The sequence below is a fragment of the Staurois parvus genome, unplaced genomic scaffold (genome assembly GCF_062004578.1).
Source record: "Staurois parvus isolate SC_StPar_1 unplaced genomic scaffold, SC_StPar_1.0 ptg000111l, whole genome shotgun sequence".
NCBI classification, from domain to species: domain Eukaryota; kingdom Metazoa; phylum Chordata; class Amphibia; order Anura; family Ranidae; genus Staurois; species Staurois parvus.
Window position 1 is genome coordinate 331,854 of NW_028317907.1, and position 17,047 is coordinate 348,900.

A 17,047-nucleotide genomic window follows, 5' to 3' on the forward strand; every position below is an offset into this window, starting at 1 on the left:
TGTGTGTTCTTGGAGGAAGAAATCTCTGTGTTTGCGTGCTGTCCGGGTCTGGCGTGTCTGCATTGTGTATGCATGGGAGAGGGAATATTTATGTTTGTGTATAGGAGTATATGTGTGTGTATGTGTAGGGGGTGATGCAGTGAGAGTAGTAGGCAGGGGGGGAGTTGGGGAATAGACGGCATGGAATGGGAGAGAGAGGGAGGGCTGTAGTGGGAAGAACAGAGGGAAGGAGACAGGGAGAGAGAAGGAGGGAATTGGAGGCTGCAGCACACTCACACACATACACCTGCAGCATTCAGAAGCATCCTCATCCCAGGCTGCAGCTGGATTAGGAGCTATCAGTCTAAATAGAAGGGGGGGAGAGCAAAAAAAAACCCCAAAAAACTGGAAGCACCAAAAAATCCCATCTCGGTAGCAAGGACCCTACTACTGCCATGCCAGCGAAGACCCTGGTCCTGGAGAGCCCCCCTGCCACTCAGGAACAGCTGGCCATCCCCGGGGGGCAATAAACTTCCTACACAGCAGCCCACCAGGCTGCACCCAAAGGGTAAGTCCCGCATGACTCTTCACTCTTCTGCCGTTACCTATAAATTACACCATCGCTGGGCAAACCCTCCAGGTACACATTACCCCTTTAGCGCCGTGCATTTAACCCTTTGGCTGCAAGGTATTGGCTAGGATGCATCGCTTAGGTCGCATCACCGAGCGCCCACAGGTGCCCTGCAACTGACCTTAATCGACTGGCTTGTGGTCATGTACCCCCCCTTCCCCCTTGCCTCTGCAGCGTTGGGGGCTCAGTGTTTTGTGTGGCCGTCTCCTCGTCTCCCCGCAGCTGGTGATTGCAGTTGAATTGCTATATGTACATTTTTTTTTTATGTTTCTACAAAGCCTCCCTGTACTCTGGGGAGAACCTAAAATGACTTTGGACGGGTCATCGGGCATGAAGAGACGCTAATCGGACGGCTGGGGTGATATTTCTGTAATTTGGCGTTCAGTTTTTTTTTTTAAAAAAAAGGACCCTCCGTCGTTTCCACAAGTGATAACATTAGCAGTGGAGAGATAGCCGTCCTGAGTGCTGGACTGTCATGCATAAGTAGATGGATGCTGCATATGGTCAGGACGCCCGGGCTTCACTTCACCAAAAATAACTAAATCTGGTCCCTGCATACTCCCCTCCCCCCCCCATGACCTCTGAAATAATCACCCATTTATTATTGAAAGATAGCTGTCATTTAGAGCAATAATGACCCGGGCTCCTCTTGATTAATATTTATATCACATTGCCCAGGAACCCTTCGATGACATGAAATATATCTGATCATTTGTTTTCATATGCTGGGGATTGCTCCTTAGGTTAAGTTGTAACATTATGAATATATCTGGGGGGTTTTTTTGCTAAAATTTAGATTGAAATTTTATTGATTGGCAGGTAATGATGTTGCCTTGGTAAGGACATCATTTTGGAATGATTTGTGAGCTTACTTATAGCGTGTGAAACATATATTGACAGTGATTGGGTTACCGATACCAAACTGTGGGCTCATGATGTGGAATACATTATATATGGTTGTGCCTATATGCAATAGATAGATAGATGAAATTTTAATAGATAGATGGATAATTTCATCATATATAGACAATGTAATAGACATTCGATTATTTATAGAGATATCAAGATAGGTAAATTGATAGAGATAGATAGATAGATAGATAGATAGATAGATAGATAGATAGATAGATAGATAGATAGATAGATAGATAGATACATACATACATACATACATACATACATAGATAAATAGATACATACATAGATGGTTTAGAGAACAAGATAGATAGATATAGACAGATAAAGGATTCTAAACATATAACACAAGATAGATAAATGGATAGAAATAGATAGATACATAGATACTGTAGATAGATAGATAGATAGAAATAGATAGATAGATAGATAGATAGATAGATATTTTGCCAATATATAGAAAACTTAATAGACATTTGATTATATATAGAGAATTCAAGATAGGTAAATTGATAGATAGATAGATAGATAGATAGATAGATAGATAGATAGATAGATAGATAGATAGATAGAAAGGTCGATAGACATTTGGTCAATATATATAGAATAATAGATATACATTTCATCATATATTGAAAACTTATATATAGACATTTGATAATATATAGAGAACTCAAGACAGGTACATTGAAAGAGATAGATAGATAGATAGATAGATAGATAGATAGATAGATAATAGATAGATAGATAGATAGATAGATAGATAGATAGATATAGAGCAAGATAGATGGATAGAGATAAATAGATATTAGATCATAAACAGAAAACACAAGATAGATAGATAGATAGATAGATAGATAATAGATAGATAGATAGATAGATAGATAGATAGATAGATAGATAGATAGATAGGTACAGAGCCATCTAAGCTCTCTGTTTTAGCACTGCCACAATAGCAGGATATGATATGAGACTTTATCTCAAGTAACAAAACTCAAGATGAAAGTTTACTGATCTGGTTGACAAATGTTGACTACTTCCCATTGTCCCCCCAGGTTTATGCATAGATAAAGCTGGCACTAGATTTTACACCCTAAATTCCAATGAATTTGGTCTTGTGGGATAGAAGTGACTATGACTTATTCTAGAAAGGTCCGGACTGGAAATGCTTGAGTCAGCTCTCCATGGCTGCGTTTTTGGGAAGTACCTTTTTTTCTACAGGTAGCAACTTTGCAGAGCTCTAGAAGATTTTTTTTAGGCAGATGCTGCTGAATTGTGTTGTGTTCATTGGGCTCTGTCCTTAAATTGTTGACTATCCTTTGATCACCTGTGATTCTGGAATCGGCATGGGTGTTTGTGAAATTGCATAAAGAAGGGTCAATTTAAAAAATTTGGAATTTGTTCAGCAATTATGTAGCAGCTAACTAAATCTTACTTTCATAATCCAGGTATAATCACATATAATCAGGTATAAGAACATTTGATATCATCATGGCCATACCTCTAGACCACCAGCCATGGATGGCTTTGTGGTCTGGTTGAGGGTGATAACTAGCTGGACAAGGGTGGCCTTAAATCACATTGCTAGTTCTTTAGATGGTGCCCCTCTGGTATCACATAATGCAGCTGTGCTCAGAGCCCCTAGGAGGCAGAGCAGCACTGTTGGTGTGTTTTAATAGGATCTGGTGTATCGATGACCATAGATGGAAAAAATGTCTTATCAATAATAATGAGTGCTGGGGCACTGGCATTCAACCCAATAAGACCTATTGCATGGTTAACTTGGCCAATACATGAATGGCACTTCTAGGTGGTTAGGAGGTGTTCTTCCCTTGTCTTAATTAGATAGATAAAAAATAGGCCTCTTAACTAGGAATCTTTCCACCAATTTGGCCATGCCCAGATATCATCTCAAAGGACGTCCAACACCTCCCAATCCGGCATTGTTGCCATGTACCATCCAGTCAACATGGAAGTGTGCCACCTATGACCAAACTTACAAACCTGTCCATTCACTCAAGGTCATATCTATCCAATCTAGTCATGTGGATGTCTGGGATCAATAGGAGCTATCTTAAAATGACCACACAACCAGGCATAGAAAGGGCATTATATGACCTTTCCCACTACTCCCATCCTGTATCCAAGTGGATTTGGAGAGAAAGAGGCCACCAAGTATCCAATGGATGTCTATGTTGGGTTAAAAACATGAGTCCTTCATGAATGAGCAGCTTAAAACTATTTGCATTAGACCAGCCATCCTCAACCATGGTTCTATGGAACCCTAGGTTCCTCCAAAAGGTTCATGGAACTTTGGCTGATTGACCTAATGGTGCTAGTTTCAGGGCCAACGGTATTTGGCAGAACCAGCTGATTGTCACCAATGATCCTTTTAGCTGTCTGTAAGGCTGGCATTCCGACCACCACTGAAAGGGGTGCCTTCTTCTCACTGGCCATGTAAGAGGCATTTTTTTTTGCTGTGCCCCAATGAGCTGATTTAACTGGGGTTCCCTGAAACCTGAAAATTATTCCAAGGGTTTCTCTGGGACAAAAAGGTACAGAAGGACTGCATTGGACCGAAGGAGCTTTTGACAAGGTTTGCTGAACTCCACCACGTCTATAAAACCTAATCAATGCTGACTTGATTGCAAGCCCTTAAAACAAGCTTCCTCCCTACCCGCTGGTCATAATAATGATGGCTTGTGTTGGATACATTTCATTTTTCAGCTGTCACTATGCACAGTGTATGTCAGCTGCAGCTCTGAGCAAACATTTCTCCGCCGACGATTTAGAGGTCAATGGCTGGGTAACGATTGCAGTTTTGCGTTGACGCTCTGAGCCCGTTACACTCCAGAAAAACTGAACTAGTAAGCGGTGGAAACTGAATTGTAAATGCTAATGGTATTTTAATTGCATCCAATGCTGCGGTATATTCTGAGATGGAACAACTGTAGTTTCATGCACGGCAGGAGGGACACAGCCAAGCGTTAGGTGACTCTCCAAGGTTAAAGTAGGCGCTCAACACTTACCGGCTGTGCAGTTAGGAAACGCTTGTCTGTGCACGAAATGTAGAGGCTCGTGTACATGGGAAGAGCTAGAGCTTTGGAAGAAAACGAGAGGGTCGGTCCTTCCACAGTTAATGGATATGTTTTATCTTATGGATTAGGTGTTTCATGCCTCTCAGCACACTGTGCATGTTCACTTTCTGAGCAGCAAATTATGCATAGACTGTATAGGACAGAAAAAAAAATATATATATACAGTATGTATGTATATATATATATTTTTTTTTTTCTTTAAGACTGTATGGAACAGGAAAATATATATATATATATATATATATATATATTTAGTGTGTGTGTATATATATATATATATATATATATATATATATACACACAGTATATATATTATTTTATTTTTCTTTAAGACTGTATAGAACGGAAAAAAAAAATACTGTATATGTATATATATATATATATATATATATATATATATATATATATAGTTATTTATATATTTTTATAGTTAAAAAAAAATATATATATATATATATATATATATATATATATATATATATATATATAGTATGTATGTATATATATATATATATATATATATATATATATATTTTTTTTTTTTTTCTTTAAGACTGTATGGGACAGGAAAAAATATATATATTTAGTGTGTATATATATATATACATATATAGTGTATATATATATATATATATACAATCAATATACAGTATATATATATATATATATATATATATATACACATACAGTATGTATATATATATATATATTTTATTTTATTTATTTTTTCTTTAAGACAGAAAAAAAAATACTGTATATGTATATATATATATTTATTTTCTTTATTATTAATAATAATAATAATAATAATAATAATACGAACCATAATTATGTCTATCTATATATATATATATATATATATATATATATATATATATATATATATATATATATATATACACAGTTGCAAGAAAAAGTATGTGAACCCCTTACGTGGAGTTTTGCATGAGTTGGGCATAAAATGTGCTCTGAACGTCATCTAGGTCACAACAATAGAAGAACACAGTCTGCTGAACATAATACTACACAAACATTAGATGTTGCCATGGTTTAATTGCACATAACATGTAAACATTCACAGTGCAGGGAGGAAAAAGTATGTGAACCTTTGGACTTAATAACTGGTTGACCCTCCTTTGGCAGCAATAACCTCAACCAAACGTTTCCTGTAGTTGCAGATCAGACCTGCACAACGATCTGGAGTCATTTTGGACCACTCCTCTTCACAAAACTGTTTCAGTGTAGCAATATTCTTGGGATGTCTGGTGTGAATCGCTCTCTTAAGGTCATGCCACAGCATTTCAATCGGGTTGAGGTCAGGACTCTGACTGGGCCACTCCAGAAGGCGTATTCTGTGCTGTTGCAGCCATTGTTTTGTTGAATTACTTGTATGCTTTGGGTCATTGTCCTGTTGCATCACCCATCCTCTGCGGAGCTTCAGTTGGCGGACAGATGGTCGTACGTTTTTCTGCAAAATGTCTTCATAAACTCTGGAATTCATTTTCCCATCAATGACAACAATCCGTCCAGGCCCTGAGGCAGCAAAGCAGCCCCAAACCATGATGCTCCCTCCGCCATGTTTCACAGTGGGGATGAGGTTTTGATGTTGGTGTGCTGTGCCTTTTTTTCTCCACACATAGTTTTGTGTGTTCTTCCCAAACAACTCAATCTTGGTTTCATCTGTCCACAGTATATTTTGCCAGTAGTGCTGTGGAACATCCAGGTGCTCTTTTGCAAACTTCAAACGTGCTGCAATATTCTTTTTGGACAGCAATGGCTTCCTCCGTGGTGTCCTCCATTCTTGTTTAATGTTTTCCTTATTGTAGATGTGTCAACAAAAATGTTAGCATGTGCCAGAGATTTCTGTAGGTCTTTAGCTGACACTCTGGGATTCTTCTTTACCTCATGCAGCATTCTGCGCTGTGCTCTTGCAGTCATTTTTACAGGATGACCACGCCTAGGGAAAGTAGCAGCAGTGCTAAACTTTCTCCATTTGTAGACAGTCTGTCTTACCGTGGACACATGAACATCAAGGCTTTTGGAGATACTTTTGTAACCCTTTCCAGCTTCATGCAAGTCAACAATTCTTGATCGTAGGTCTTCTGAGAGCTCTTTTCTGCGAGGCATGGTTCACATCAGACAGTGCTTCTTGAAACCAGTAAACCCAAAACAGGTGTGTGTTTTTTAAGGGCAGGACAGCTGTCAGCAACACATCCAATATCATCACACTGATTGGAGTCAAGGTTGGCTCACTCCTGGCTCCAATTAGCTCTGGGAGAAGTCATTAAGCTAGGGCCTCACATACTTTTTCCTCCCTGCACTGTGAATGTTTACATGTTATGTGCAATTAAACCATGGCAACATCTAATGTTTGTGTAGTATTATGTTCAGCAGACTGTGTTCTTCTATTGTTGTGACTTAGATGACGTTCAGAGCACATTTTATGCCCAATTCATGCAAAACTCCACGTAATCCCAAGGGGTTCACATACTTTTTCTTGCAACTGTATATATATATATATATATATATATATATATATATAAATATATTATTTATGTATTTATTTATTTATTTGTTCACTGAAAGTTGGTGCCGTAGTCATACACCTTATATCTATAGTGGACCTAGCATTCAGACAATGATTTCACCTGCTTTTCTCTGTAGAAAGTAGGTGACATCTTTGCTAAGGCCTCCCCCGGGGTTACCATCTACTTCCTGAACTGAGACGATAACTCAGAGATAACACAAAAATCATTTCACTCCTGGTGTCTGTGCAGTTCTTGGCTGTGTTCACAAATGTCTGACACAGATCAGCTCCTGCTGCGGCCTCTCACCTTGATGTGATACAAAGTTGCAGTGTTGCTGTCTAATGACTAGAGAAGAGGAGAATGATGAAATGCTTCCTCCTGGATGTGGCAAACTGATGACATCAGACTGGAACTCAAGGATAGCTTTTTAATGATAAATAAAGGGGCTTTCCTGAAAAATGTTACTGTTGTTGAATTTCGGGACATTCAGAATTTAATATGTAGACTTGTACGGTATATTTATTTATAAAAGGCTGTGGAAAGTAGGTTGAATGGCTTTACTTCCAAGGCAAACTGTGGTGGGAGAACTCGCAAGCCCTCCACTTTTGAGACCTATTCACTAACGCGGTCGCCTCTATCCTGGCACGTCATGCCGCTAAGACTGACGACTGTTGACTGGTTCTGGTTAAACCTTGAGAACTGCCATGGTCACTGCCAATCCGTAAATCAGCTTCCAGCTCGTCTACGGCATTCAACAAATGCCTCTCACTGCTAAGATACAATCATTTTAATTTGTGTGTTCATTTGCGTTGAAGATTCGTGCTGCGGCCGCCTGCCAGGGACACCTGCACACTCTAATGCTTCTCTCTCAGACAGACTGGCTGAAGAGCACTCCTTCTCTTGGCATCATGACGTCAGCCGAATGGCTTCAAATGCTCAGACATTCATTCAAAAGGGTTTTTTTTCAACCCTCTCACACTTGTTGACATTTTGAAAGACGCAGATACATCAGCGTAGTCTGGAAATAGAAATGTTGAGAGCCATCCAAATGGCAAATTTTCTTTAGAGCAAGATTGCCCCAGGGCCGGGCCGAGGAGTGGGCAGAAGAGGTAGCCACCTTGAATACTTTAGTAGGAGAGGACTGCAAGAAGGGCAGGATCTACAACCTACGCTTCTAAAGTAGTTCACAACCCATGAGGGGGGGTGGGAGAACTTTGACCTCTTTAACCTTGAGGGCTTAAGGACTGTGTCCTGGCACTGGATTGCCCTTGTATTTTAGTAAAATAACATGGTCCCATGTCCGCATTTTCTTCATCCTGTAGTCCCTAAATCAAGTTTTCTCGACCCATGGAACCCCAGGAATCCGCCAGAGGTTGTTAGGAGTTACTTGAGCAATGAGCAATTTCTCAATGTCAGATACTGTAAGTTCCCACTGACGCCATTGGTCTTTTTAGCTATTTGTAAGGGGGAAATTCCTCCCAATGACCACAAGTGAAAGGGGCATTCTTCCCACTGACAATCACAGGAATGTATCGTGAGCTGTAGTTACAGTAATTTTTAGCAGGGGTTTCACTGAGACCAGAAGGCTATTTCAAGGGTTCCAATATTTTGAAACAGTTGAGAAAGTCTGCCCTAAATATTGAGAAACATGCTATGTAGACCACTGATATTTGGTGAAAGATTTAGCAAGTCCAATGAGGCCCACCAAAATGGTCCAAGGTCAAACAGAACTAACTGGAGCTAACTTTTGCAAAGTTCGATCACTTGTAGGATGGCTGAATTTTCTAAAAAAAAATCTGAAATTTGGAATTTATGACCTGAAAACCTCCTGAAAGTTGATGAAAATCAACTCCATCAAAACACTGTGTAGGCTTGGGTCTGCCTTTTTTGGGTTTCACTTGCACCCTGAAGGGCGCAGTAACTGCGATTTCTCCTGCGCTCTAGGGCCCAGACCGGTGGCAAATAGATGGAACCAACACCAGAGCAAGCGACCACCAGTATATTTCAAGGTTGTGCAGCTCCAAAAACAGGGCTGGGGAAGCCCGATCGATACTGCAAAGTGAAACAAAAAACAAGAAGCGCACCAACCTTGCGCATCACCTCAGTAACAGAATTTATTAATAGAAGATAGGTACTCACAAACAGCGAATAAAATCAGGCATGTAGTCCTCAAAGGGACTTCAAAGATAAGAAGCCAGCGCGAATCCCATCATGGGCGTAGACACTCAGTATAGCTGACGCGTTTCAAAGGCTATGCCTTCTTCCTCAGAAGAGGAAGACATAGCCTTCGAAACGCGTCAGCTATACTGAGTGTCTACCCCCATGATGGGATTTGCGCTGGCTTCTTATCTTTGAAGTCCCTTTGAGGACTACATGCCTGATTTTATTCGCTGTTTGTGAGTACCTATCTTCTATTAATAAATTCTGTTACTGAGGTGATGCGCAAGGTTGGTGCACTTCTTGTTTTTTTGTTTCACTTTGCAGGGCGCAGTAACTTTTTGGGACCTTCCTGCTGTGTGTTCTCTGCCTGACGGTAAAGAGCAGCAAATAAAAGGCAGCCCATCATGGAACACCATCATCCAATGGAAACACTGCCATGGGGGCAGCGGCCCCTCCTGCCTGCCCCCCCCCCCACCCCTTACCCAGGCCCTGGTCATGATAGACAGCATCACAATCTACATTCATTCGGAGATCTGGTAGAACCCATGAGCATTGCAGACATATCTGTGGGAATGGAAATGCTGGAAGTGTGTGGCGATCTCTCTGCTCCCTGACAAGCTGAGGGCCTTTTACCACAGTCACTTTTATCATTATGTAATTTCTATGCATAATTGATAGGTATGTGCACGTATGTATAATTCATGGCGTGTTCACGGGCTTGTCAGTTGAAAGGCAGGAAGCGTCACTTGAAAAGGCGCACGGAGAAAGGCTCAACAGCCGCTGTCTGTGTCACCTCCCATTACAGGTTGTGATCCTGAACCTTCACGAGCTCACAGGGCTGCTCTATAGACGGAGGACTGGCGCTGCCATGCTGGTGGACGCAGATATGGTGCTCAGCACTGATCAACCTCCGCTGTCGACCTGAATTACAACTGTCTTTTTTTAAATTGAATAGACAGCTGGCGCCCAGAAGCCACATTAGGCTGTTTGGCACTTGCCGTGCTGCATTTTGCAAGTATTAACAGTGATCTCTAGCAGTCTCATATAGCACTTGCCCAGCACTGGTCAACCGTGAGCGTTACCAAGATTACAACTGTCATTTTTTTTTTTTTCACTGTAGGATAGACCTTTGGTACCTTTGCTGTGGCCCAGGAACCACCTTTTGGCCCTTTGTTACTTCTTGTGTGGCCCTTTTCAAGTAATGACAGTGATCTCTAGCACAGGGATGTATTTACCACAAGGCAAACAAGGCATTTGCCTAGGGCGGCATTTTTCAGGGGGAGGGACAGCACTGCCCCACGGAAGAAGGGACACACACGGCATGGGGACCTGGTGGGTTCTGAGAGAGGCTGCGGGTTTCATGACGTTACCGGGGACATCCAGGGCTGTGAAGATGAGTATATTTCTCTCTCTCGCCATGGGAGATGGTGGCTGGTGTATGGGGGGCAGTGGTAGTGGAAGGCTCTCTTGGGTGGGAGGCAGGGGTGTTGTTGGTCTATGTCAGGCTCTCTCTGCAGGGGGTGCCAATTTTTGTGTTGCCTAGGGCAGCACAAAACCTAAATACACCACTGCTCTAGCAGTCTCATGTAACATGTCCTAAGCACTGATAAACTGAGCGTCACCCAGATTCCAACTGCCATTTTTTTCACTGTAGGATAGACCCTCAGTGCCCCTCCTGCAGCCCAAGGGCACCATGTGGCCCCTTGTTACTTGCTGTGCTGCCCTATACCAGTAATGACACTGATCTCTACCAATCTCAGCATTTTCCCAGCACTAATCGACCGTGGCATCACCCAGATCCCAACTGTCATTTTTTTTCACTGTAGGATAGACCCTTGGTTCCTGTTCTGCAGCCCAGGGGCCACCCGTGGCCCTTTATTACTTGCTGTGCTGCCCTTCACCAGTAATGACTCTGATTTCGCCGATCTTGTGTAGAATTTCCCCAACAATTTCCCCAGCACTAATCAACCATGGGCATCACCCAGATTCCAACTGTCATTTTTTTCAATGTAGGATAGACCCTTGGTCCCTGTCCTGTGGTCCATGGGCCACATGTAGCCCTTTGGTACTTGCTGTGCCACCCTTTGCAAGTAATGACACTGATCTCTAGCAGTCTCATGTAGCATTTCCCTAGTACTGATAAACCGTGAGGGTCACCCTGATTCCAACTGTCATTTCTTTTACTTTAGGATAGACCCTTGGTGCCTGTTCTGCAGCCCAGGAGCCATATGTGGCCCTTTGTTACTTACTGTGCTGCCCTTCACCAGTAATGACACCAATTTCACTGATCTCATGAAGCATTTCCCCAGCAGGAATCGATTGTGGATGTCACCCAGATTCCAACTGCCATTTTTTTCACTGTAGGATAGACCCTTGGTACCTGTCCTGTGCTCCAGGGGCCACGTTTGGCCCTTTGGTGCTTGCTGTAAGACCCTTTGCAAAAAATCACACTGATCTCTAGCAGTCTCATGTAGCATTTCCCCAGCACTGATAAACTGTGAGCACCATCCAGATTCCAACTGTCATTTTCTCACTGTAGGATAGACCCTTGGTGCCTGTCATGTGGTCTGGGGACCAAATTTGGTCCTTTGGTACTTGCTGTGCAATCCTTTGCAAGGAATGATACTGATCTCTAGCAGTCTCAGGTAGCATGTCCCAGGCACTGATCAACTGTGAGCATCTCCCAGATTCCAACTGTCATTTTTTTACGGTAGGATAGACCCTTGGTGACCTTCCGGCAGCCCAGGGGCCACTTGTGGCCCTTTGTCACTTGCTGTGTGGCCCTTTGTAAGTAATGGCAGTAATCTCTAACAGTCTCATGTAGCAGGTCCGCAGTCTCTGGCTATCTCCTGCAGTGTGTCTTCAGTTTTCAGCTGCCCCTGTTAGATGTCTGAAGTCTCTGATCGCCTCGTCTAGCATGTCTGAAGACTCTGATAGCATTGTGTCATATACTAAATATTAGGTGTGGCCCTTTGGAGCTGTCAGGGGCCACATTTGAGGCCCCCTGTTCCTTGTAAGTCGACTTGACTCATATGATGGCTAACTTTCTGTACACAAGTGGGGCAGCTTTTATTAATATACTACCTGGTGACACAAAGGGCCCTTGTTCAGGCACTTCCTGATATAGGGTGACAACACCCTGTACCTCTCCCCAAACTGTTCTTTTGCGTTGTCACCCTGCCACAAGGCCTTCCGGTGGAGAATACCTGTGGTTATTCTCACATCTTTTTAAATATGTAGCTTTTATTAACATAATACTTTGCGATCTTGCCACAAAGGGCCCTTGTTCAGGCAATTCCTGATAGAGGGTGACAACACTCTGTACTTCTCCCCAAACTGTTCTTTTGCATTGTCACCCTGCCACAAGGGCTTCCCATGGAGAATACAAAGGGCCATTATCGCAACTTTTTAAATATGTTGCTTTTATTAAAATAATAGCTGGTGATCCTGCCATGAAGGGTCATTGTTCAGGCATTTCCTGATATAGGGTGACAACATTCTGTCCCTTTCCCCATATTGTTGTCACCCTTTAACATAGAAGATGGAGAATACCATGAAAGTGGCCATTCTCGCATCTTTTTAAAGCGGAGCTCCACCCAAAGGGTGGGTCATTTTTCAGGCACTTTCTGATATAGGGTGACAACATTCTTTCCCTTTCCCCATATTGTTGTCACCCTTTAACATAGGAGATGGATAATACCATGAAAGTGGCCATTCTCGCATCTTTTTAAAGCAGAGCTCCACCCAAAGGGTGGGTCATTTTTCAGGCACTTTCTGATGTAGGGTGACAACATTCTTTCCCTTTCCCCATATTGTTGTCACCCTTTAACATAGAAGATGGAGAATACCATGAAAGTGGCCATTCTCGCATCTTTTTAAATCGGAGCTCCACCCAAAATGGGAAGTCCACTTTAAGGCTTCGTCCCCCTCTCCCTGTTAAGGATTGGCACCTTTGGGGAGCGGGTATCCTAATTTGACAGGTATCCGTTCCACTTCCTCTGCGATCACCTAGGGAAAGGCCATTGGAAGCGAATGTTCCCTCTTCCTCCCCGTAGTCTTCTGGGACACGTGACAGGTCCTAGAAGACTACGGGGCCATTCACAAAGCACAGCACTTCTCGCACATGTGCAGTGGGCACCCGGATGTGAAGCCACAAGCTGTCACAGCCGGGTGCCCACACTAAAGATGGTGGCACCAGGGAGAGAAGATGGCTGGTGAAACCAGCCGTGGTGAGGACACCACGGGATCGAGGGACAGATGAGTGGCTGTTTTTGTAGCTGCTGACTTTTTTTTTTTTTATTTTGACAAGCCCTCCGCTTTAAATTTTTTTGTTTTTATTCAGATAATACCTGGTGATCCTGCCATGAAGGTCTTTGTTCAGGCATTTCCTGATATAGGGTGACAACGCTCTATACCTCTCCCCATATTGTTCTCTTGCGTTGTCACCCTTTAACATGGGCTTTCCATGGAGAATACAATTGGCCATTCTAGCACACGTTAGCAGGCAGCCATCCCTGGAGTGCATTTAGGCCGGCCATACATGGGTCGAAATTTGACGATTTTTCGTCTGAAGAATAATCGGACGATTTTCGCTCTGTTAGTGGGGTCAATGGCACCGGCCGATTTTCGTGGTTTCTCTCCTTTTCGGTGATCAAGCGTGTTGGAAAATTTTTGAAAAACGACTCAACGATGGCCAAATTGTATGATCGTTTTTCCAAAAAAAATATGCGCATGAGCCATGACCTGGAAGGAACTTTATGACTCGGTCGGCCGATTTTCGAAATCATTGATGGCACCATTGGATTACCGAGCGAACAATGTTTCCGATATTCGGATGAAAAATCGTTCGGAATTCGAACCATGTATTAGACATGAAGTGTCCACAAAGAGACTATAGGAGATACGCATCTCTGAGATACAACAAGTGAAAGGTGAACATTTGTTTAAAAAGCTCTTTTTGATGCATGGTGCTTTTAGGTCAGCTTTGTAAATATATGTCTTCTGACAGCCAAATACAGCAGGGCTTTCACAGTGCTCCTGGCTGCCTTCAGCCTTGAGCCAGGTCAGTTTGTACTGTGCATCCTCCCTGAGAACTACAGTACATCTCCCAGCAGTTCCCTGGGCGGGTCCCGCATTTCTCTGTGCGGGTGGTGCAGCTGCAGCTATTTGTGCGGGTCCCGCAGCGGCACCACCCGCACAGAGGGTCCCATAGGAAATCATGTTAAATGGACTGCCGTGCGTTTCTGCAAAATGCAACAGAAATCGCATAGGTGTGAACTTAGACTACCACCCCGGTCACACCGTTTGCGTTTGATCCGTTTCTGCAGTGCTTTTTGCAGCGCGTTTTGCGTTTTTGTACATGCATTTTGTGTTTTTTTTCCAACTTGTTCCTGGGCAGACCAAAACGCAAGATGCATCAAAAACACAAACGCGTCACAAATGCATCAAAAAAAGCACTGCATGCTTTTCTGCAGCCTCTCCATTGATGTCTATAAAACCAAAAATGCAACGTTTTGCATTGTAAAAAGTCCCTTTCCAAAAAAACGCAACAGAGATGTGAACCTGTCCCATAGGAAATCATGTTAAATGGACTGCTGTGCGTTTCTGCAAAATGCTACAGAAAACGCATAGGTGTGAACTTAGACTTCCGATCCCGACTTTGAAATCGTGCGACTTACAGCGAAGTTGCACGATTTCAATGTCGGGTGAAATGCCGATTTGAGGTGCGGTTTGCAAGATATCTGACACAGATGGCTATGCAAAACGCACCAAAAGTAGTACAGGCAGCGGCACACTGACCATTTGGAAACTCGGGCACTGCCTGAGGGACCGGGGTCAGTAGGGGGCCCCATGAGATGCCCCTGGTACCTTTCATAGGCTTTTTTAAGTTTGGGCAAGGACACAGGGGCCCCATGATCCCCTATTGCCCGGGGGCCCCATGAGTTGTCAGTCCGCCCCTGACTACATGTACTACTTTAGAAATCCATGCGGCTCCGACCACGTCAGAATCGCACCGATATCACTGCTGTAGATACAGACAATAGGGTGCGACTTGCCATGCAATTTGCAAATCGCATGCCAAGTTGCACCCGATGTGACTGGGGACTAAGACGGGCTAAGTCCAGGTTCACACCTAAGCGTTTTCCATTGCTTTTTGAGTTTTGCAGAAACGCACTACAGTCCATTTAACGTGATTTCCTATGGGACAGGTTCACATCTTTGCGTTTTCACCTGGTGCGTTTTTTGGAAAGGGTCGGGGACTTTTTTGAACAAAAAAAGTTGTGTTTTTGGTTCTATAGACTTCAATGGAAACGCTGCAGAAAAGCATGTAGTGTGTTTTTGCAGCATTTTTTTCCCCATTTTTTGATCCGTTTTAAATCTGCCTAGCAACAAGAAACAAAATGCAGCAAAAACGCAAAAGGCACCGCAAAACCACACTGCAGAAAGGGGTCAAACGCAAACTGTATACGTGTAAACCGAGCCTAGCAGGGGATCCAGTCGTAAGGAAAATCGGAATATAAAGGGAAAAGACAAGAAAGAAATAAAAATGTCAAATCTAGGACCAGTCAAAAATAATATGGAAAATACGAAAAGCTATACAGTATGAAATGTGTTACACCAGTCTGTTTTATGGTGACTTCAAACCCACCATGCTGGTGGCCCCTGACCTCTCATACCTCAGATCAGAGGGCCAATAGGTATTGAAGAGAGCCCTAAGCGCCCCCTCGGCTCTAATGTGTCATAGAACACAGCTGAGGAGAGACCTGGGAGGACTTACCTCACTCTGCCAAGTGCTGCTGCACCTGAGGTATGGTGGGTACATTTTACAGAAGAAGGGGGAATTTGTCCTGTGAGTGATTTTAGCCTAATGGGGTTGCAGTTTGTACTGAAAGGGAGGTATTTTTTTTTATGGGTTGGGTGGATATGTGTTAGTTACTCCTGACCTCTGCACTGTGTTTTAAGTACTACTGACCCCTAAACTCTGTATTACTATTAACCTCTGCACTCTGCATTATATACTACTGACCTCTAAACTCTGCGCTACTTACTCCTGACCTCTGCACTCTCCATTATATACTACTGACCTCTAAACTCTGTGTTACTTACTCCTGACCTCTGCACTCTGCATTATATACTACTGACCTCTAAACTCTGCGCTACTTACTCCTGACCTCTGCACTCTCCATTATATACTACTGACCTCTAAACTCTGTGTTACTTACTCCTGACCTCTGCACTCTGCATTATATATTACTTACCTCTAAACTCTGCGCTACTTACTCCTGACCTCTGCACTCTCCATTATATACTACTGACCGCTAAACTGTGCGTTACTCCTGACCTCTGCACTCTGCATTATATACTACTGACCTCTAAACTCTGTATTACTTACTACTGACCTCTGCACTCTGCATTATATACTACTGACCTCTAAACTCTGTAATACTTACTACTGACCTCTGCACTCTGCATTATATACTACTGACCTTTAAACTCTGTATTACTTACTACTGACCTCTGCACTCTCCATTATATACTACTGACCTCTGCACTCTCCATTATATACTACTGACCTCTAAACTCTGCGCTACTTACTCCTGACCTCTGCACTCTCCATTATATACTACTGACCTCTGCGCTCTGCATTACTCCTGACCTCTGCGCTCTGCATTATATACTACTGACCTCTCAACTCTGCGTTACTCCTGACCTCTGCACTATATATTACGGACCTC

At 42.9% G+C, this 17,047-nt stretch overlaps 1 protein-coding gene across 2 annotated transcripts in view; it reads left to right on the plus strand.

The window, feature by feature from the left end:
• Positions 1–239: 239 nt before the first annotated feature.
• LOC149467451 (G protein-coupled receptor 22-like) overlaps positions 240–17,047 on the plus strand; it is a 278,911-nt gene continuing 262,103 nt past the window's right edge. For both annotated transcript variants that reach the window (XM_089671648.1, XM_089671647.1), the window contains exon 1: positions 240–547. The gene's annotated coding sequence lies outside the window, so the exon portion shown is untranslated. The remainder of the gene's footprint in view (positions 548–17,047) is intronic.